This window comes from Rhipicephalus microplus, chromosome X, assembly GCF_043290135.1.
Source record: "Rhipicephalus microplus isolate Deutch F79 chromosome X, USDA_Rmic, whole genome shotgun sequence".
NCBI classification, from domain to species: Eukaryota; Metazoa; Arthropoda; class Arachnida; order Ixodida; family Ixodidae; genus Rhipicephalus; species Rhipicephalus microplus.
This window is the reverse complement of record NC_134710.1, coordinates 174,367,437-174,391,804: the sequence shown is the minus strand read 5'-3', so window position 1 is coordinate 174,391,804 and position 24,368 is coordinate 174,367,437. Positions and strand designations below refer to the sequence as shown.

The 24,368-nt window shown below is 46.4% G+C and overlaps 1 long non-coding RNA gene across 1 annotated transcript in view; it reads left to right on the top strand.

The window, feature by feature from the left end:
• The first annotated feature begins 584 nt into the window (after positions 1–584).
• The window catches only part of LOC142775874 (uncharacterized), a 75,924-nt gene continuing 52,140 nt past the window's right edge, over positions 585–24,368 (top strand). Inside the window, exon 1 of the long non-coding RNA XR_012887111.1 lies at positions 585–836. This is a non-coding gene — a long non-coding RNA (uncharacterized LOC142775874). The remainder of the gene's footprint in view (positions 837–24,368) is intronic.

The window sequence follows — 24,368 nt, the reverse complement described above, 5'->3', positions numbered from 1 at the left end:
AATCTGAGCATGTTTTCTTTCTTGGCCATCACGCGGGCAACAGTCTGAGCCCTTTGCGTTCAGTATTAGACCCAGAATCCTGGCAGAAAAAATTCTTCGAAATACCGAATGCAACCAAAAATGGCAGTTTTTATAGCCTATTATAGGCGCCTAAAGCATTCTTTTTTCGTGCTTAAAGTTCCGGTCTCCATAGTCATGCATTGAGGTTAGAGTGGATCAGATATTTAGATGGTGTTTTTGAGCGCCATTCTGTAAAATGCAAGCCTACTCGCCCACTGTGACATCATTTTCTTCACATGAATAACAGCACGTCTAGTATTTTGATGTCCTCATGCAACGAAACACACACCGATAGACTGGAAGCTCGCGATCATATTTACCATTGTGCGTATTACAATAGAGAAAAAGTCACAGCTTTGCCACAAAGGCGAAGCAATGCAACAAATTGGAAGGTCACACGCAGAATGGCAAGCAGATCAAAACGTGTCTCGCGTTTCTGACGCACGAATGACGCACGAAACGTACGCACAGGTACAGATGAACGCGAATAAGCGTCTCATTTGAAACTTCGTTGTGTTTGAAAAGCAAGCCCTTTTCGCAAACGGAGGCTGTGCAAAGATAGCAGTGACCTTTGTGCGCCCCGTAACTACAACAGAATCATTCCAGTGCAAGCCCAACGCCAGCCAAGACGTATGATCCTCCTCACCGGAAAGGAGTGCGAGAGATCGTCCACTCCCCTCCTTTCCGCGGGCTAAAGTACGCGCTCATTGCACCATCTTGCTGATAATGCTGGAAACATGATAGTACCCCCCCCCCCGATATGGCTGCCAAGAAGGGTAAGTGGTAGATATGAATAGCTTGTCGTCTGATCTTTGAAGGAGGTACCCTTCGGTGGCTCAGTGGTTAACACCTCGCATTAATGGCGCTGAGGTCAAACGTTTGATTCCGCGCACCGGAGTGTTTATGCTGGATTTTTTTTCTTTCTTGAGTTTTCATATATATATATATAATAGGACGTATACATATACGGTGTATGATGCTGGCGATGAAATCCAGCCAAGAGTGTCCATGTAATTGCTATTGCAATAAGAGTTAAACTATGATATTTGAGACCAGGCAGATTAATGTTGCGTAGCGGACCAAATCTGGGCTGTCCAGTGAGCCAGGGCTATCGCCGAGGACATCGCACGATGCTCCGCGGACGACGGCTCCTGGAGGCTTAGCCCGGGACAGTGATTGCTCGTTGGATCCTTAATAAAGTTTATTACCTACCTACCTTCTCGGAGGACATGCTTAAATCTTACAGTGGGTATTACTTCGAGCCTTTCAGATCTTCTATTTTAAAGTGAAGAGAACGTGCATCTAATTGTGAACACATACACAGCGACAGCAGGTGAAGGAGCAGTCGAGCTACGTGACACTGGGATCCAAATGAGGCAAGCATCTTTTAAGCAATTGTGTTGCAATTTTAATGATAGGTGCTTTAAACCTAACATGAACAGGACAGGTTGATTTGTGAAGTTGAAATTCTGCGTATTCCTTCTTTCAAGTTCACTCCCTCTGGAGCATTTCGAAAAAGTATTAGCACACTAACGCCACTCTGCTCACACTTTGTACTCGGAAATAGGTAAATTGCGGCGTAATCTAGCGGAGGACTCAAACAAGTATGCGATTTTTTTTTCTGCCGTAGGATGCAGACAGCTGGTAGTGAAATGCCTTCGAAATGCGGCAATGCATGTACGGGACAACGGGGGGCGCCCGTGCTGAGGCGCTGACGGCGACATATTGCAGTGCGTACGAGCAGCTCATGATTGTTTTGTTTCGCACAGCCATTAAACGGCGTGCAATCGCGTGCCGTGTATACATAGTCGGCGTCTCTTGTTTGCTCGGAGCCACGCTAGACGCTGGGTGACTAGCCGAGAGAGAACAATCGCTTAAGGAGCGTAATACAAAGCTAGTCTCGCGGAGGATGAGCGGACCAGCTGTGCCAGACGGCCCATCCATCACGGCAGGAACAATCCCTGCAGCGTGCCCTCCCTCCTTCACGGCCAGGGCGCAACTTTTCGGCCAGGCTGCAGAAGCAACAACGCTGGGTACCGTCTCGCCGAACCTGGCTGCTCCTGCGGCGAACAATACATCACCTCCTTTTCAACATCCATTGCCGCGCCACCGCGTAAGCACACACAGCGAACGGGGCCGCCGCTGCCTCCCCCTCCACAAACCGTCTTCGACAGCAGAATCGCAGCACACTCCCCGGTCGATCGATTTCCTCCGTGTAATGTCCTTGTCATTCATGGTCGCAGCTAATGCGTGTTGTAGCCACTGCGATACTATGTGTACATCAAGTGCAGCATGGTCTCTTGTTAAAATCAACTCGCAATACTGATTCTCCTGCACGATTTGGTGTCTTTGAAGCAACAGGCGAGACGACCGCACCGTGGTGTCCTTCACTCTCCCTTCTTCCTCTCTCCGCCGCAAGTGCAGTACATAAGATGCGGGGAGGAAGTCGTTTTCTTTTTGTTTCCGCGTATTTTATACCTGCTGTTGGGAAATGAAAAAACGCCACACTTGTATACGTGTCACCATTTCAATGCTCTCGGTGTCTGTTGGTAGCGAACAGAGAGCGGAAACCTAGGCGACCTAGAAAAAACAAGCATTGTCAAATGCTCTGTGTAGAGATTGTTGAGACATACGTGGCTATAATATTTTTCTCCGCTGGAAAGGATTGTATTTACTCACCGCCCTATCTCACCATCGTCATCCATTACTTTTTTCTCTTTATTTACCCGAGTGTAGAGTAGCTGGCTAGATCAGGCTATCGCTCAGGCTTATCTTTCTGCCTTTCTGTAAATAAACCTGTCTCTGTCGAGTCTCTTGCGACATAAGAGTGGTATACGGACACGAGCATAAAAAACAACGGTATTTAAAAAAACTGCTTTCATGTACTTATCGGATTATTATCAGTCTATATCAGGCTTTTCAGAAGCGCCCGCAAGCTCTGAGGTCATCATTGCAGATTCGCGTCCAGCCGTCATGTTCCTCAAATTATCAAGTGCAGATAAAAGAAAAGAAGTGAAATTTGAAGGGCTAATTTTTCTTTGCTAGACATAATATTAAAAAAACTAACGAACAATGATGCCAAGGAAAGTATAGGTAATGTTATATAGGTATTAATTGCAATGTATGTGTGAAGAACGAAAAATGTACGAAACTAAAACTTGCTGCTGGCATGGATTAAACCAGCGACCTTCGAGTGCGAAGGCCGCAAGACGGGCTACACTTCCAAGCTCTGCATGTCGTGCGTCCTTGACAGGCGTGATCGCACATACCCGCCCTGTGTTTGTCTCATCGTCGCAAGGGCAAAAGGATCATCCTATATTAAGTGTTCCTGATCACTATTCTCGCCGTATCCAGGGCACTGGAACACATTTGATTTGACCTTGCAGGCCCTTTTGTATTCGAAGGAAACATTTTGAGAACTGAACTGGTCCTATGGTTCATGCAACGCCTCTGTATAATAACTTTTGTGTACATCCTTGAACCACCTAACTTCGCTTCAAAGTTCTTTCAACTTCACGCCAATTGTCGTATGGCTGGACAGTGAATTATAATCTAAGTACTTATGAGTGCTTTGTGAAGTTATCTCATTTGCAATAGTTCGTACATATAGTTGGGTCAGTAATCCGCATAAACGTCCCTGTATAAAGCACCTGTTAAAACAGAACACTTCAGGCAAATATGGACCGACGCTTCCATTGTTCTTTGATGATGAAGCCATCATGCAAGGACTATACTTCCGATGCATTTCGCATTCGTTTTCAAAGTCAGTTGCTTCGCAAGTCACAGTCGATTTCATTATGCACGCAGCTTAAGGTTGGTCCCCTCTTAGCAGCCACAAGTGCATGAAACCATTGAGAATATATGTGTGCCCATGGTGTGAGTGGAAAGATGGGAAATAGCACTTAGAAAGGGATGCCAGAGCGCGAGAGACAACCTCCATTGGCTTAACTGCTTCTGCCACCTCGTTGCAAGCGGGACGCGCCACTACGATGGAGCTATTAATCTTCTTCCCTCTTTTGTGGCCGGGACAGCGGGACTGTGCGAAGGAGGATGCGAATGGCGTCGCACTCCTTTCATGCTGTGCTAATAAGCTCGGATTTGAAGGGAGCAGAGAAAGATGACATTCGTGTTTACACACCCTATACAACGCATAAATGTATGGGAATGTACATTCAATGCATGAGAGCTGTGCTCATTAGGCACTGTGAAATACATGCGATAAATGTGGGTATGAGGTCTGCTTTCATTGCAAGCATTCTTGATGACATCTTATATGCCGCGTCGTCCACACTCAGCATCAAACCTGTGGTTCTTGAATAGCCTAGATATGCGTGAAAAAACTGTCTAGTTGCATGTTGTGACATCAGGGAGTTTTTAATACAACTCGTTTTGTCTAACGATTCACTTCCGAGCGTCTCCACAGTGCGAATGAGTACGTATCCACGAAAACTGACTTATCGCAGCTTTATCGGCTGCCACAAGTCGTGATCCCTAAGCTGCGGGCTGCACATAGCGCTCTTCGGAAAGCAAACCGATGAAATTGAACACATTCTCACTAATTTCAAAATCAAGAACCGAAGCAAGTCACACCATGTATCCTGTTTTCCGCGCACCTTTTGCCCAGAGTACTGGTCACTTTTGAAGAACAGTTGTGAAATGAACGAGCGATGTCTTCCTATGAACCTTCTGAAAGTTTAATTTAAGGACATCACTCGAGACACTACGCTTGTTCCTTTACAACTGTTCAATAGCGTCGACCGGTATATAGGCTGGTGATATAGGCACATTAAAGCTGTTTGCAACTTGACGGAGAAAAGACGTGTGCCAACGAAGCACTGACGAACCAATTCACTCCAGTCACTCACGTTAAAATCTTACAGTAGGTCACCTGACCAACGCGCTTCTTTATGGTGTGTAATGAGAACTGTCTGCGATATACAAACATCGCTGCAGAGCAGTAACATTTTAAAATATTCCACTGACGCACAAGGCAACGAGGTCGTACTTATCTAGAAATCATGGCGACGTTATCAATTATAACAAATTCCACAGCCTTATGACTGTGATCCCATAGATTTACTTTTCCAGGAGCCCTCACATTACATACTTGGAAATATATTTCGTTCCCTTTCACTTCACTCTGTATCATTTCTATATTCGTATTGATAAATCGAGTAAGTTATCATCTGTTTTTCTTGTTTTTCGTGCTCTGTTGGCTTCATGTGACGGGCAAAAAGTTCTTGTTCTTTTTGTAGAACCTGTTTTACCGCGAAAATTTCTTCAAGCAACTACATGCAATCACAATGAGAGCCACTGTATACATCCATCGTACACTCGCTATGATAGCTTTTACGTGATCCGAACGAATTCTCTTACTGCTTTTTCATTGTATATGCATCAAATAGATGAAATAATAATAGTATTGTAACGGGGAGTATTTAATAAGTGAACGCCGGGTGGGCTAACACTACACACAGTATGCAAGGATGCAGGAGAAGAGGGCAGTTCATGCACAGCCCCACAACAACATCGTCGTCTTCATTCCGTCTGCGTCGTTTCTGCACCCGTGCCTGAGGTACCTTTCTATACCCGTGACATTACCCCGGGCGGCGAAGCACCGTCCCCGTGCCTGCTGTTATTAGACGGACGGGTCACTGTGATAGGGCTTCAGGCGAGACACATGCACAATGTCACTTCCGGATGTAACAGTGGGGTTCGTAGTAGGAGAAATTTCATAGGTGACAAGTGTGACTTGGCGCAGAACTCGGTAAGGCCCAACGTATTGCGATAAATGTTTCTCGCACAGGCCGACACGACGGGATGGCAGCCTCAGTAGCACGAGAGAGCCCGGAGAAAAATCGACATCTCTATGTCGGCTGTCGTAGAGTGACGTCTGTGGTCTCTGGGACGATGAGAACCTGGCGCGGGCTACTGTACGTGCGATGAGAGCACAAGAGATGGCATCTTGTGCGTACGAAGTGGTGGACGGAAGGTCATGTACAAGCAGGGTATTGAAAGGTAGTAAGTGATCACGGCCAAAGAGAAGATAAAATTGTGAGTAGCCGGCAGTTTCATGACGGTAAGAGTTATAGGCGAAAGTTACGAACGTAAGGGCAGTATCCCAATCGGGGTAGTCGTCAGAAACATACATAGCAAGCATGTCCGTCAGTGTGCGGTTGAGGCGCTCAGTAAGTCTGTTGGTCTGAGGATGGTAAGAAGTCGTAAAGTTGTGCCGCGTAGCACAGGATCTAAGGAGGTCGGCAACCACACGAGACAGGAAGCAGCGGCCATGGTCCGTGAGTAGGTGAGAAGGAGCGCCATGCTGAATGATGATGTCATAGAGTAGGAAATCTGCGACGTCCGTTGTGCAGCTGGTCGGTAGCGATCGAGTAATTGCATACCGAGTGGCATAATCCGTAGCTACTGCTATCCATTTGTTTCCCGTTGCCGAAGTTGGGAAGGGACCTAACAAATCCAAACCCACACGATGAAATGGCTCGGCTGGGACTTCAATAGGTTGAAGGTGACCGGCAGGGAGAGACGTAGGCTTCTTCCAATGCTGGCACAGGTCACACGCTGCAACGTAGCGGCGAACGGAATGATAAAGGCCCTTCCAGAACACCCGTCGGCGGACGCAATCATAGGTTCTGGAGATACCTAAATGTCTAGCAGTTGGGGCGTTGTGAAGTTCTTGCACGATGTCCTTGCGCATATGACGTGGGACGACGAGCAAAAGTTCCGCGCCATCAGGCTGTAAGTTGCGGCGGTACAAAACGTTGTCTTGAAGAAAAATAGGCTCAGTGAACAATCTTTATGGCCGGATTGAAGACGGTCAATCATCGATAGCAGCGATGGATATCGGCGTTGTTCGTCGGCTATTTGCAGAAAATCTTTCATGGCTAGGATGTTGGCATCAGCTTCTAACTCAGAGGAGTCAGGGGGATCAGCACGGTGTCGAGATAAGCAGTCGGCATTGCTGTGAAGCTTACCAGACTTGTACACCACAGAGAACATGTACTCTTTCAATCGCAATGCCCATCGTCCGAGTCTTCCTGTGGGATCCTTAAGGGTTGACAGCCAGCAGAGCGCATGGTGGTCTGTGATGACTGCGAACGTGCGTCCATATAGGTACGGACGAAATTTTGCGATAGCCCAGATGAGAGCCAGGCACTCTCGCTCAGTAATTGAATAGTTCCTTTCTGACTGAGAAAGTAGGCGGCTGGCGTACGATATGACAAGGTTTGTACCATTCTGCATTTGTGCGAGTATTGCCTCTATGCCATGGCCACTTGCGTCTGTGCGTATGTCCGTTCGAGCGGCTGGGTCAAAATGAGCCAACACAGGTGGAGATGTGAGCGCAGAGATCAACGACTCGAAGTAATGTTCTTGGTCTTCACGACAGGAAAAAGCCACGTTCTTTTTGAGGAGATCCGTGAGGGGCCGAGCAATTTCCGCGAAGTTGCTGACAAAGCGGCGGAAATACGAACAGAGTCCCAAAAAGCTGCGGACTTCTTGCGTGGAACATGGGACTGGAAACTCGTGCACCGCGCGGAGTTTATCAGGGTCGGGTCATACACCAGCAGCGTCGACAAAATGGCCAAATAGCTTTATCTGACGGTGCCCAAAGGTGCACTTAGACACGTTAAGCTGGAGGCCAGCCCAGCGAAAAACGTCAAGGATGGCCGACAGACGTGGAAGATGGCTTTCGAAGTTTGGCGAGAAAACGATGACATCGTCTGGATAGCACAGGCACGTCGACCATTTAAAACTGCGAAGGAGGGAGTCCATCATGCGTTCAAAAGTTGCTGGCGCATTGCACAACCTAAAAGGCATGACATTAAATTGATAAAGCCCATCGGGTGTTATAAATGCCGTCTTCTCGCGGTCGCGGTCATCGACTGAAATTTTCCAATATCCAGATCGTAGGTCCAGGGAAGAGAAATACTTGGCACCATGAAGGCAGTCAAGCGCATCATCAATTCGAGGTAGAGGGTAGACATCCTTCTTGGTTATTCGATTGAGATGGTGATAGGCGACGCAGAACCGCCAGGTGTTGTCCTTGTTTTTAACAAGCACAACAGGTGAAGCTTAAGGACTGGTTGAAGGTTCTATGACGTCTTTGTCGAGCATTTTCTCTACCTCCTTCTGGATTATTTGGCGCTCTGAATGAGACACACGGTAAGGACGCTTATGAAGGGGACTGGCGTCGCCAGTGTCGATGCGGTGGGCTACGATGCTCATGTGGCCCAAAGAACGGTCGTCGATATCAAAAATGTCGAGGTAAGAAAGTAGAAGACCACGGAGCGCTTGAACTTGGGACCGCGACAGGTCGTTTGATATCATTTTGTCTAGTAAAACTCTATTTTGTGTGACTGCAACAGGTTCGGCTACGGTCTTGATGTCAGAAGTAAGAGATGAAATTGTACATTTCTCCAGAGTGGAGAGTTCTGCTAAGGCAATACCTTGAGGAATGACCTGGGTTGACCCGCAGAAGTTGAGGACAGGGAAAAGCGTCTTGTTGTCGCTAATCTTCACTATATTATGAGGAAGTATGATGTTCCGGGAAAGGGTAAGGTCAATGAGGGGGGCTGACAAGTAGTCGCCATCAGGAACAGGTGAGAACGGCGACATATAAAGGTACACAGCGGCCTGAGGCGGTAATCGTAGACACTCCATCGACCGTAGCCGTGTGCGAGCTGCAGGAGGGACATCAGAGTACAAAGGCAACTCTAGCTGTAAAGTGCCGGTTGAACAATCAATGAGGGCTGAATGCGTGGTCCAGAAGTCAATGCCGAGAATCATGTCGTGTGGGCAAGCGTCTAGAACAGCGAAGAGGACTGTAGTGTGAAGGCCGGCAACAGTGACGCGTGCAGTGCACATACCAAAAAGTGACGTACGGCTGCCGTCGGCTACTCGCACAGTCGAAGACATGGCAGGGGTAAGAACTTTTTTCAGGCGGGATCGAAGACGTGAACTCATAACGGGTATGTGGGCACCAGTGTCTATTAGAGCTGTAACGTTCAGGCCATCGATAATAACACCAAGTGAATTTCTTATGGAATTAGTGGTCGGCAGAGGTTTTTCGGTCCGACTTGTGAATGCAGTGCCACCTCCAGGAGCTGCATCTGTTAGTTTCCCGAGAACTGCCCAGAATACGCCGGTGACGGGGAGCGATGGCGTTGATAGCAGTGGGGCTGGCAACCCTGAGGCGATGGCGAGCGGCTGGACCGGGTTCCCTGGGCGAGGACACCGGCGTAGGATAGTTCGAAGCGTTGCGTAGAACGGCTAGGTGGCAGGTCCTGAAGGCGGCCATCGGAAAAACGAGGTGGTGAATACTGCCCACAATTGTGTCGGTGGTCGTCTAGAAAACGTTGCCGGAAAGGCCATCTGTTGCGGCAGTGGCGGGAAATGTAGCCAACGTGATGGCAAGAGAAGCATATCGGTCGATCTTCTTGTGTGCGCCACTCAGATGGATTTCGGCCGCGTGATGAGAACCGTGGGACCGACACGGCAGCAGCAACAAGTGGGGTGGCGTGGTAGTGAGCATAGGGATTTATGGGCTGCGGTGTGTGGTGGAGCTTTGGGGAACTAAGACGCTCATGTTGGCAAACTCTTGTCGCACAACAGCCTGAATAAGAGATATTGGGGCGAGTTGTCAGGCACAGGGGGTTGATAAGCGTAAGGAGCCATGGCTTCAAGCTCCTTGCGGACAATTCTTGTGATGTTTGGAGGATTCACGAATGGACGTGGCGCCACAGGATCCTCGCAGGAATAAGTCGCACTGGTGTTCGGGAGTCGGGAAAAACGTTGCGTGATTCTCCTGCTTTTGGCTTGTTTGAACCGCCGACATTCACTGACAATTGAGTCAATGGTAGTACAGTTCTTGCATATCAGAATGTTGAAGGCATCGTCGGCTATGCCTTTCAACACATTGCTGACATTGTCTAGTTTGGTCATGTCCTTGTCGGCCTTCCGAGACAAGGCGAGCACGTCTTGGATATAGGTGACGTACGACTCGGTGGAAGATTTAACTCGTGACGCGAGTCCCTGCCTGGCTGCCATTTGTCGAGCAACTGACTGGCCGAACAAGTCACGGAGCTTCTGCTTGCACACGTCTCAACTCGTCAGGTCGTCCTCGTGCGTCTCGTACCAGGCGCGTGCAGTACCTCGCAGGTAAAAGATGATGTTGGCCAGCATAAGCGTCTCATCCCACCTGTATTGCTTGCTGACGCGCTCGTATAAGGTGAGCCACTCGTCAACGTCAGTTGTGTCGGTGCCGCAAAATGTACTTGGATCGAGAAGATGGGAAGGGATCACAGGTGACGGAGCAGGCATAGACTGGACGGACGGCGCACTGCCTTCATGCATCATGGCTGGACGAATCTGGCGTCCGCTACGGAGATCCAGAGTCGGAATGTTACCCGCACCTCCACCAAAAATATGTAACGGGGAGTATTTAATAAGTGAACGCCGGGTGGTCTAACACTGCACACTGTATGCAAGGATGCAGGACAAGAGGGCAGTTCAAACACAACCCCACAACAAAATCGTCGTCTTCATTTCGTCTGCGTCGTTTTTGCACCCGTGTCTGAGGTACCTTTCTATACCCGTGACAATATCTAGGGTTCAATATCCCAAAACCATAATATGACTATGAGGCACACCGTAGTGGAGGGCTTCAGAAATTTGGACCAACTGGTATTATTAACGTGCACTGATACGGCATATTTCACGGGTCTCCGCCATGCATTTTGCCACCCAACCCGCGACCTTTCGGTCAGCAGCCTAGCACCGTAGCCACTGTTATACCGAGTCGGACAAATAAACGGGGTAAGCAGTTCTACGACGAACCAGAAAAATGAAGTCGATTACCTTTCCACGACGTGTGCGGGGCTTTAGTAGTAGTGCGTACATGCGTTGTGTATGTGTGTATGAGCAATTCCACCCCATGAACAGAAGACATTTAGATGCGCAGCATCTTATGAGCCAGCTTGATCCTGTGGCGTCCGCACTCCACTGCGCATGCGTGATCCCTACCCTTCTCTCTCCTTCCATACGCTCCGCCCTCTCTCACTTCGAAACGCCAATGTACGCAGGATATGCATGCCTACTTCACTCGCTCTCCCTCTCTCTCCTTTATAGATCCCTCCCCATGGTGTTTATAGCCCCATTGCGCATGTGCGTTTCCTTCCTCTCGCTCTTTCTCTTTTCCTACGCCCCCCCCCCCCCCTCTCTCGCCTCGCAACGCCAACGCAGGCAGTGTCTACTAGCGAGTTTCTTCATTGAAAAAACCTGATCGCGCTGCACAACCGTTCCCTGTCCACCCCGTATATATAAGCACTAAATTTTAACCTCCAAGGTAGTGCCGGTGGGAGATTTTGCCTGCGCGTTGTGTTCAACAATAAAAATTCGCTGCGTGCAGCTTCACTAAAAGCAGACTGCGAGTCTCCGTGTCCAATTGGAATCTGGTGTCTCTCATTGCCCATCAGCAGCGATTGGCATGTTCCAGTAGGAAACATCGGTCCATCACTGGGTGCTTTGTGCCTCCCTGGGTTTCTCTCCTGCGCAACGCCATGATTAACGCCAGCGTCAACGCCACCGCCAGTGTAATCGTTAGCGCCCGCTGCTTCGCATCTACACATGGTTCCCTTTAGTGGGAGATGGTGCCTATTTTCACATAGTTACAAAGGGACAAGCACAGTGTCTCGAGTGGTGTCCTTAAATTACACTTTAAGAAGGCTCACAGAAAGGCATCGTTTTTTGACAACTCTCCTTCAAGAGTGACCAGTACTCTAGGCAGAAGGTGCGCAAAAAACAGGAGACGTGACGTTACTTGCTTGGATCTTTAATTTTGAAATTAGTGAGAGCGCGTTCAATTCCGTTGGTTTGCTGTGCGATTTCATCGATACGTGTGTCTATACGTACGCCACTCATGCAACCCAGGCATCTTCAGAAACTTGACGCTTTCCAGCGCATTCGGATATTACTCGGTAATATGAGCGTTGTAGCAACAGAATGCCCGCTTGAGATTAGGATGCTAATGATCCGATCGTAAACGTGCACTCAATATACAATGTCCAGCCACAGTAAGTGCGCAGTGAAAAATGCAACAGTCCCGAAGAGGTGGTGGTCAATTTCGCAAAGACTCTCCTCGGGGTAAACGAGTAGAGAACTCGTGTACTGAAGGGTACACACATACTGTACAGTGCTTTCAAAATCCTCATTGATCAACTTAAGATTGCATAAAGTCCGGGCGACCCGAGACCTGTGATAGCCGGTCGTTACATAGCAAATACTCGTAGACGTGTCAAGTGTTCTAGTTCGTTTCGAGCTGGCTCTGTTGGGAAAAAAGATTCATTCTTTATTAGGTCAAACATTAATCAACGCAAGAGCCACGAAGTGACAAAATCGTTTCGAAGAGAAGATATATGGGCGTCCGCTCCAGAGTCCCTAATACTGGAAGCGATTACTTCTTCTGCCGTCCCCTCCCCGTGGTTACTTTATGCCTTCTGTTTTTTTAACATAAAAACATAAAATCACCACTGGAAATCACCAAAAGTAATTGCGTAATTTGGTCGTCTCAGAAATAATTATGACTAGGCTTTTTTTTTTCGTCGTCTTTCCATCTACTGCCGCTCTTTTTCCCTTTCGTCTCTTGTTCCTTTATTTTTTTTACCTTGTGCCACGCATGATTCGCGGCTACAGAAGGAGACACAAATGGGCACCAAGAACGTCGTTTTTCAAATCTCGGCCGCTGTATCCGGCAAACTGGAAATAAGCGTACGAGTGAATTTAAATGTGTGCATGAATACACAAAAAAATGAAGAATGAAAAAGTGGTGTGCCGGTAACTAATTCTTACACTTTTTATTTCCTTGTAGCAATGCAGTGAAAAAAGAAGGACATTCTTTATGTGACTTCTAATTGTTCGGGAGGTTTGCTAACTTGGTTGTTGATAATGATCACTGAGTCGCTATTTGCAATGCGTACATGTCGGTCTACCGGCTTCGGTTGCTTTACTTTTGGGTATAAGTTTTTCAGTTTCACGCATTTTTCGCGCGACCGGTAAGTCGTACATCACACATACTATCAAGGTGAATATGAGCTACACAACGGGAACGCGTGCCAAGTGCAACGTAAAGTGGTGCAGTTGCGCTGATTGTGACATCTTGTCGTGTAATCAGCGGAGTGTTTTGGTTCTCTCTGCGAGTGCACATCGCCTACACTTGCTTTCACGCTCAGCCTCGTTTTCCGCTGGGGCGATAAGCTTGTGATGGGGAATAAGCTTCGAAAACGATGACTTCTAGGGTGAAAGAAAGAAATCGAGCTATACCCTCGTTTTGCTTTGTGATGATATCAGCTTCGAAAATAATAATTTAGAGTATAAAAGGGGGGGGGGGGTATTCGTGACTCGTTTCTGCAGGAACAGCCAAACTCTCTCCCGATAACTCGAAAATATGCCACGATCGGTGCCACTCTAAAGCCTTACAGTGCGCTCGGCCTCGCGCTCGCGTGGTGTAGTTCATACTGAGTGCGATAATACATCAAATGTCGCTTTTGAGAAGCCCATCGAACAAAAAACATGCCTTTGAACGCGTGAAACTTCGTTGTTTTCATGCGCGAAATTTTGTTTGTTGCATAGCGGCTCTATACGGCACGGCAGCGCGTATTTTTTGCGAATGCAGCTGAAAAGGTTTATAAAGTCGTGTACAGTGTAGAACAGCAGAGTGTATTTGCACTTCAACCACTCGAATTTGCGCGACGTGCAGAAGTATCATCCATGACGTCATTAGTAGAAAGGAACGTCACTGTCGTAATGCTGGAAAAACAGTGAGATTCACGAAGACGCTTGGTATAAGTTTCTGTCCCCACCTGCGGACACGGGCAAACTGTCGACGCTCAAGAAGCGCCAGGCAGAATTTTGCCTTTCTTTCAAATTTTACTGTGGTGCTGTGACGTCATGCGTGGCGTTCCTGTTCAGATCACGTGACCCCGAGCTATTGAGTCGCAAGTAGCTGATTAATAATATCTGGGGTTTTGCGTCCCAGAAGCATGACATCATTATGAAAGACTCCGTAGTAGAGGGCTCTGAAAATTTTCAATATCTGGGGTTTTTTAGTGAGCACTGACATTGCACGCAGTGCACGGGTCTTTACCGTACCACCTCCATCTAAATCAGTGCTGTGCAGTATGGAAATTACGTGTATCTCAAACATTATCTCAGATAATCTGAGTAGCTTGTATGGGTATTATTATCTTGCATAATGAGTATCTGTATTTGTATTTCCAATGTAATGAGAAATTCACGTGTATCTGAACCCTTTGTAGATTCGCCTATATTTTTGACATGGTGATATGAAAACTGCCTGTGCTATATTGATATAAACTGCCAAAAAATATAGTATGAAACAAATTTCACCAAAGTCAATGTAGTAGTTTACTGAAAAAAAAGAGGAAAATATACGTCCCACTGACTCGTGAGAGTGTTTTCAAAAAATGAGCAAACGCTGCCCCACTGTCTCTTGAAGGCACCATCTCGCGACTGCATAAAAGGGTATTTTGAGGTGAAACGGCCGAACCAAGTGGCACAGAGTGTCACTTCTCAGGTTGTGAAGAGGAAAGTTGCGTGGACCCCCTTTTAACGGAACACCACCTGCCATGGCGCCTTTTGCAAGCCTACATAGCGCTGTGGTTTGTTCCTGCAGGTAAAGTTTTATTGTTGTTGTTGTTGTTGTTGTTCAATTGACTGTTTTTTTGTTTTGTTTTGTTTTTTTGCTTTTGCTGTCGGAATTGTCGAGTGCAGATGTGGTCCTAGAATATGTGCCTACTTTTAAAGAGGTATATAAAATAAAGAAAAAATATTTCCACGCATCAATATCCGCTATTGTGTGGAGGAATGAGGAGGACATTTTCTTATAGGGAATTCTTCTGGTGCCTTCATCATTCAAGTTATTACGCAAATTTAGAAAAACAAGTGATCACTGAAAGCTAAAATCACTTTTCTGAAAAAAATATAAAAAGAGCAAATCGTCTAGTGTTTTAATTAGTAGGTTCTATCTATGTTACGAGGAAACTTCAGAAGCTATCATAAAGAGTTCACCGAAATGCAACGCCATTTTAACACTAAATGTGCCCCTTGGAAGCGTGGTAAAGAGAAATACCTCGAGATTACGTAGACTTAGGTAGGACGCGAGTCACTCAGCATTGCGCTAATTACAACTGGTCATGTGGGCGAAAATCTTTTTCTGCGGATGAAAAAGCGGTACGTATGAGTCGTGCACTAGCGTACAAATGGTCAAGATACAAGATAAATCGACCGCAACAGCACTATAAAAAGCAACAAATGTTCGCTGACCTCCGCTCCACAATGTGTAACACCATCAATAAGCCACATATTAAAACTAAAGGCTGTGACATAGTTCATTTTCCCGCTGAAGTCCTCCATCGAGAGTGGGAGATGAGATTGCCACGTCTTGATCTACTGGTGGAGCAGAGTAATGTGGGGGTGCTCGCACCATTCTGACAAATGTCATTACACGAACGTCTCCAACTAGCTGTGAACTTCCTTGGTGTTTTTTTTTTCTTTCAGCGTTTTTTTTTTTTTTTGTCATGAGACTTGCCCTTAGCTCTCTTAAAAACTTTCCTGGGCTGCATATTTCAATGTCTATCACGGAAACTCTGCAGCTGTTATAGTGTTGTCATCGAGGTTTCTTTTGTGTGGTACTTCTTTACGTAGTCTACAAAATTAAACAAGGAGATTGCTTTGCTTCTAGTGGTCTTTACGCACCCAAGATCTTGAGGATGTCAATTTAGACACTATGAAGTTCACTGAAATGCAAATAAGATTGTAACGATTACAGCACCAGCGTTACCAATGTCAGATCTAGATAGAACTACCATTTACCTTACAGAAGATATCTCGGCATAACGAACGTTTTTCTTCTTGTTATCTTTACTTTCAAAGTGCTCCTAAAATCCTAATACAAAGTAAATGCTTTCTAAATAACTGCAAGATTTTCTCATCCCATACATTTCCTGGAGCTATGTAATGTTGTTTTTGTTTTATTTGTTTGTTCTCCTCGTCTTTTAGCTGCAACCTGGCGTTTTTAACGCACAGCCGAAGTAAGTGTTGAGCTGTACTATTACTTTTTACTATCTGGGTTATTTCCACTGCTGTTTACATATTTACATCCCACTTGAGTTCACTGGTTGTAAAGGTAACATTGAGGACGAATATGTAGTAATCTGTGTGTGCCTTCAGTATAAAACATTCAGCCTAGTATTGACGTAGTTGCGAAAGTGGGTTTGCAATAAAATAACGAAAGTATGAGCAGTCGTCTGAAGTATATTACGAAGGGCTTTTTGAGAAACATTACCACATCAATCCTTCGTTTTTCTCAGAAACGTCCCAATGAGCCGTTTTAGGCTAATTACCCTAGGCACTACAATTTCTATTGTTTTACCAGAAGGGGCTCTGCAACACTTTTCTAAGTAGTCATAGAATTTCCTCACGAATCAGCTGCCACAATCTTTTTTTTTTTTCAAATTCGTCAACTTCGAGTGGAGTTAAAGAGAATAGTCCCAGGCGTCATATTTTTTTTAGCGCGAAGAAGAAATAGAAAAAAACTGTAGACAATAAGACAAGAAGACAGTGCACAAGGTCGCACAGGGCTTCTCATCTCGGCTAGTTTTTTTTTTTTTTTTCGCCGCGGTGGTTTATAGTGGCTAAGGTACTTGGCTGCTGACCCGTAGGTCACGGGATTGAATCCCGGTCGCGGCGGCTGCATTTTCGATGGAGGTGAAAATGCTGTAAACCCGTCTGCTCAGATTTCCGAGATCTGAGCAGATGGGCCTACAGGGGCGACGGGAAAGAATAGGTTGAGCGGCTAATCTCTTGATCTACGGAACTCTCCAACTTCGTGGTGAGAGGAGAAAAGCGGGAATGAGGGTGAGGGTTCAACTTCCTGCTGCACGTAATGAACGTTCTAAGAACTAGCCCCTCGTCAGTCGGAATCCTGGCTTCGCGGGTGCACGTTAAAGGACCCCAGGTGGTCTAAATTTCCGAAGCCCTTCACTACAGCGTCTCTCATATTCATATGGCCGCTTTGGGACGTTAAACCCCACATATCAATCACCATCGGCTAGTTCTTTCTTTTACCTGTTCGCGCAAAAAAAAAACAGTGTGACGTCTGAGATACAACACCAACTAGCCCATCAGAAAGTTCTATTAGAGAATAGTCACACGTGGTAATCGCTTTCCGTTATCTATATTCTTTCATGCCGGAGAGCACACTGAAATATAAGCTGAGGTAACGGAATGGAAAAAAAAGGTCTACATCACGCGTGCGTCATGGCCCCGAGCAGTTTTTTTTTTATTGCGATAGGAATTATATGGACACTTTCGGCTGGATTTTGCCACCGGTGTCACCGTCACTCACCATATATGTATACGTAACTGTATATACAAAAATACAAGAAACGAAAAATCCAGAAAAAGGGCGAGACGTTAACCACTGAGCCACCGAGGTAAACGTTCTTCAATGATCAAACGGCAAGGTATTAAAGACGATAGTCTTTCTTGGGGACCTTCGACGGAAAATTTTGGTCTGTCTGTCTGTCTGTCTGTCTGTCTGTCTGTCTGTCTGTCTGTCTGTCTGTCTGTCTGTACATTTGTCTATTTGTCCGCCCTTAACGGTACCTCGAATGGCACCAAACGGCGAACCCCATCCACAGCGCCCACAAATATTGCTCAAGATTCAGCGTTCATAGATGTGCGATTGTCAATTAAAAAGCAATTATTACGCATATCTGAGGCACCATAGCAGCACGTCGATGTTTTGTATGTGCGCCTTTATAGTAGAAGAGTAACACACAACTGACCCGCAGGTCGCGGGTTCGAATCCCGGCTGCGGCGGCTGCATTTCCGATGGAGGCGGAAATGTTGTAGGCCCGTGTGCTCAGATTTGGGTGCACGTTAAAGAACCCCAGGTGGTCGAAATTTCCGGAGCCCTCCACTACGGCGTCTCTCATAACCATATGGTGGTTTTGGGACGTTAAACCCCACATATCAATCAATCAGAGTCACACACAAGTAAGTTAAAAGACTGTAGCGTTTATCACGCGGCGCTGACAGTGCAACGCGATGCTCAAAAAGATGAGTGTTTCAACGCTTTGCTACGACGACACGGTGGTGGCACCTGCCTGTCGCTTTGCGTTCTACACCTTATCACCTCCGAGACAGGCGCGCACCTTTCTCCGCGGGCGCGCACGCCTTCGGTTTCGAAGATAACTGCCAGATGGCGCTCGTGTCTAAAGTGCCTCGATGCGCTCGTTCACCTCCGCTACATGCTCGAGGCACTCTAACGCAGGGCCTCCAGAATACCATTCACCAATTTCCTTGCGCAGAACATCAAACAAACATTTTGTTCACTCTTTCCAGACGCAATTAAAACTATCGTCTTTCGACGACATTTGGCGTGTAACATGCAGATTCGGGACCAACTTTTTTATATCTAACACTTACTGCTGTTGATTAGCATATCGGGGGGTGGGGGGGGGGGGGGAGATTATCGTGTTTTTAGCATTGCCAGCAAGGTGGCGCAATGAACGCGAGGTGGCGCGCGCCTTCGTTTTCCCACGCATACTTTGCCTCGCGGAGAGGAGTGGGTGGCCGTAAAGCACCTGAACGCACATTCGCGTCCCCGCGTTTCTGACACACAACCCACACACGAAACGTACTCACAGGTTCCGATGAACGCAAATAAGCGGCTCAGTTGTTACTTCGCTGTGTCTGAAAAGCGTGCTCTTTTCGCAAATGGAGACTGTGCAATGATTACAGTGACCTTTGTACGCCCGGTAACTACTACAGAATTGTTCCGGTGAAAGCTTAAGGACAGCCAAGACAAAATGTTCCCAAACACGAGGTAAGGGCGCGCGACCCTACCTCGTGTTTGAGAACATTTTATGTCTTGGCTGTCCTTAAGCTTTCACCGGAACAATTCTGTAGTAGTTACCGGGCGTACAAAGGTCACTGTAATCATTGCACAGTCTCCATTTGCGAAAAGAGCACGCTTTTCAGACACAGCGAAGTAACAACTGAGCCGCTTATTTGCGTTCATCTGAACCTGTGATCGAGTACGTTTCGTGTGTTGTTTGTGCGTCAGAAACGCGAGGAACGTTTCGATCTGCTTGCCATTCTGCGCGTGACCTTCCAATTCGTAACTATCGCGTTCATTGCTTCGCCTTTGCGGCAAAACTGTGACTTTTCTTTTTCGAACGCGTGGTTTACTTTGACTGCGATTGCGAGTGCACGCGTGGGCACGTGGTAGCCTCCTGCGGCGGTCACAGTAACTATGCAGGACACAATGCTCAATGAGCCAATTGCGGCAAATTCTAGTATATAGCACGCTCATTTGGGTATAAGGCACCATTTGTAGAAAGAAGAAAGAACAATTTGCAGCAGACTTCGAGAAATAATGCTGAATTCCAGGCGGTGTGCGGCGTTATGGTGTTCGGCTCGCGAGTTTTCAGGAGCATCGACTACCGATTGGCATCGCTTTCTGACCACACTGAAAAATGTTTTGCAGGGCCTTTTTGACAGATGAGTTCGCGATACTTCATGTTTAATTTTGATAGCCATTAGAGGTGTTGCGTGCATGGTGTTTCTATGCTTATCAACGGTGATTGATCAATACGGAACAGCCCCCCCCCCCTTTTTTTTACCTTAACTTGAGTGTTTCTTTTTTGATGCCGCCCGAATTCCTATTTATTTATTTATTTATTTATTTATTTATTTATTTATTTAGTAATACAGTCAACACTCATAGAGGGTCATAACAGAGAGGACATGTTAGTAATCCCCAGATAATCGGAGCTCTAAGTGGCAACAGCGTGAATAGTGGTCGTTGCTGGCGACGCTTCATTCATCGTTTTCACGGACGTAAGAGCCGAAGCATGGAATCGTGAACACTTAGTGGTGTGTTGTCGCTGGTTGCGTGTGAAGGTTCAATATTTCACGTTGTGGAATGGCCGCGTGAATTGCGAGGAGCAAGCCGCACAGAAAATAGACCTCTTGCCGGGAATTGGGCTCTATACCGAATTCCGAAGGTGGCAGCAGTTGGTAGAGCGCGGCCCCTGGTTAGAAAACCGCTGAAATGAAAAGGCTTACAGGTAACCAGTACATTTATACGATATATTGCGGTCCCTGGTTAGAAAAAAAAACTGAAATCAAAAGACTTACACTTAGTCAGTCCCAGAAAATGGACTTTAGGCAAATGAATAGCGAATTGCGGCATTTTGCGTCGTAATCAACGGCTGGTAGCATTTAGAACTGTGAGAACTGAGGAAAGCACGATGCCATAATGAACGTGGCTAAAAAACAAGTGCGAGTGAGTGCCTTATTCGTAACCGTAATACAGGGGTAATTATTTGCTACTATATTTTAGAAATATTCATAACCTTATACCATGCTCAACACGATGCCACGCTTGGAGGGTGTACCCGCATCGCTTTCACGCCATTCACAAAGCCACAAGTAAACTAGTTACCAGCCTGAAGTGACTTGCATGATTTCATATGACTAAATGATACATGGTTCGTCGACACAAGCAGATAGATTAAGGTCGGTACGAGTCGTAACCGGTATACACTGCAGATCTACGTCTGTCATCGTGTAGGTACCGGCGCACATGCTTCGTAACGTGCACACGTTGAACCCACCAGCCCGGCAAAATGTGATAGGTATGATCAACATCCCCTAGATTGCTAACGCCTTTACGATGGTTACGTGACGTCACCCTATGCTTCTGCAGGGGTGCAGCGTTCATGTATTTCGGAGCGTCGCGCTCGCTTCTGCTGCTGTTGTAAGAGTGTGATATTATGTCATGTTTTCGAGAAGCTTTCCCAGGAACACTTGAAGCATTCTGCACGTATATAAATGCTTCATTCCCATAAGAAGAAACCATACGACACCAGATAAGCATTAAACCTGCATGTTCAAAGAAATGGCGACTGTTATAAAAGCACTACAAATGAAACGCATGGGTTAAATGGAGGCGAAAATGCTGTAGGTCCGTGCGCTCAGGTTTGGGTGAATGCTAAATAACCCCAGGTGGTCGAGTTTCTGGAGCCCTCCAATATATATGGTGTCTCTCATAATCATATGGTGGTTTTGGGACGTTAAACCCCCCCATATAAATAATCAATCAATCAATTAAACACACTACGCGTAAATATAACCTGCGAATAGCTGTTCCTTCATATTTACCAGCCTGTGGTATACGCATGAATGTATTCAAAAAAAGAAAGAAGAATTCTACAGTGATACGCTTGAAACCACCTTCCAAGCGGTTTCTACATCTTTAAGACGTGAAATTAAATTTTATTTTTGGCCATTTATGTTGATTTCTTGTATCGCAACATGAGAATGCCATTTTTATTGTCGCAATAACTTCCTACATATTACGCATGGCATCGGAGGATGGTATAACGCATCAACATGCAGAAAACAAAACACGTATACCAAACCAGGCGTAGTTTATGGCAGTAAAAGCAAAATAAAAGTTATTTTAACTATACTATGAAAAGAATATTCATTTTGGGACGTTACACCCCACATATCAATCAATCAAGAATAATATCGTTCTTAGCAATGTTCATTTACAAATGCACCCCATTTCTCAGTGAATTTTCACGAGAAATGCACGCTTCTTCGTCATTGTGTTGAAGTATTCTCATTATTACAGCTGTTGCAGCTAAGAACGACGATTATCGTGCTCGATAAAGCAATGTGTTACGATTCTTTACCTTCTAATGCACTGTTGGCGTGAAATCCTTGCGTGGGATAGCTCGACCGCAGGTCGCGGGATCAAATCCCGGCTGTGGCGGCTGCATTTCCGATGGAGGTGGAAATGTTGTAGGCCCGTGTACTCAGATTTGGGTGCACGTTAAAGAACCCCAGGTGGTCAAAATTTCCGGAGCCCTCCACTACGGCGTCTCTCATAATCAAATGGTGGTTTTGGGACGTTAAACCCCACAAATCAATGGGATAGCTCGAAGCCACGCTTTTTTCTGCACGTGGGACAAAAGAAAGAAAAAAGCATTGCCCCGCCGCGGTGGTCTTGTGGCTAAGGTACTCAGCTGTTGACCTGCAGGTCACGGCATCAAATCCCGGCTGTGGCGGCTGCATTTCCGATGGAGGCGTAAATGCTGTAAGCCCGTGTGCTCATATTTGGGGGCACGTTAAAGAACTTCAGGTGATCAAAATTGCCGGAGCCCTCCACTACAGTGTCTCTCATAATCATGTGGCAGTTTGGGGACGTTAAACCCTTCATATTAATCAATCTTCAAGTTGTAAAAGACAATGTCTACTTAGGGCAGGTAATAACCGCAGAGCCGAACCACGAGATTGAAGTAACTAGAAGAATAAGAATGGGGTGGAGCATATTTGGCAAGCCCTCTCAAATTATGACAGGTAGATTGTCACTATCCCTTAAGAGGAAGGTATATAACAGCTGTATCTTGCCGGTACTTAGCTACGGAGCAGAAACCTGGACACTTTCAAAGAGGGTTGAGCTTAAATTGAGGACGACGCAGCGAGCAACGGAGAGAAAAATGGTAGGTGTAACCCTAAGAGACAAGAAGAGAGCAAAGTGGATTAGGGAACAAACGGGGGTTAAGGATATCATGGTTGAAATCAAGAAGAGAAAATGGACATGGGCCGGGCATGTAGCGTGTAGACAGGATAACCGCTGGTCATTAAAGGTAACTAACTGGATTTCCAGAGAAGGCAAGCGAGTTAGGGGGAGACAGAAGGTTAGGTGGGCAGATGAGAATAAGAAGTTTGCTGGTATGAATTGGCAGCAACAAGCACAGGACCGGGTTAACTGGCGGAACATGGGAGAGGCCTTTGTCCTGCAGTGGACGTAGTCAGGCTGATGATGATGATGATGATGATGATGATGATGATGACGATGATGATGATGATGATGATGATGATGATGATGATGATTAATCAATCCATAAAAAAAGGGGTGGCTGTCGGACACTTGGCGTCACGTAGCACGCGGGGAAAGGAGGATGTGACGAGGCCTGAAGAATTTTCAGAGGGTGCTGGCCGAATTCCACCCACTTGACAGGCTATCGACATCAATTAAACACGTGATAGATCGCAAATTGAACGCTTACCATGCACGCAGACAGCGATTGAACTCTCACGCGCATGATTGGGAATGCTCGCCCGTGTCTGTCACAGTTCTCCAACATGGCGGATACCACCAGCTGACGTTGGTGTGACGTCACGTGAAAAATATAGTTATACGCTGCGTGTCAGACGTTTTTGTGGTGCCCATCTCATCTCCTAAAAGAAAATTGCTTAGTATGTTACCAACGAACTCGCAGGTGTGAAGTCCTTGCAATTTCAAGTAGCCACTTGATCAGGTTCCGCATAGAGTGTTTGATATAGCCAGAAAACCACACCTTTTTAGTCTGGTTTTTTAGATATATACCAGCATTTAATCAGGATCAGATTAATAGTGTAGGGGTTTGCGAATCGTGATACTTCATCATGAATGAAGTAGTGCAGAATAGGGGCCAAAACTATTGAATACAGAAGGTTTTATAGAAAATTCAAAGAAAGTTACGACGAGACAAATTGATTGATTTGTGGGGTTTAACGTCCCAAAACCACCATATGATTATGAGAGACGCCGTAGTGGAGGGCTCCGGAAATTTTGACCACCTGGGGTTCTTTAACGTGCACCCAAATCTGAGTACACGGGCCTACAACATTTCCGCCTCCATCGGAAATGCAGCCGCCACAGCCGGGATTTGATCCCGCGACCTGCGGGTCAGCAGCCGAGTACCTTAGCCACTAGACCACCGTGGCGGGGCCGACGAGACAAATAAAAAAAAAACACCTTTAATACGTGCGTGTTGGGGAGTGTTTTCTTTCTTTAAGATTTTATAAGCAAAAATGTATGCTGATGCATAGTGGCACTCCTAATCTCCTATGGCTAATAGAGGGGGTTGGGTAGCTATTTTTTTTTCTTATGGACGCGTAAAAATCTGGCAATGGTAGTTTTGTGCTTCCTTGTCTTGAGCGCTTCGGGCCCAAAAATCTTCGGACGCCAGTTCGCATCAGCGTTTGAACTGCATGCCAGAACCATGTGAGTTTCTGAACGAGGGGTGCGGTGCAGCATTGACGACTGCACAGCGTGATTTTCATTTTACGTAAGAAGCCAATCTCCGAGAGAGTCAGGAACCAAAGTCGGGACGTTTTACGGTGGTTGTGCCGTACGCGACCAAACTAAA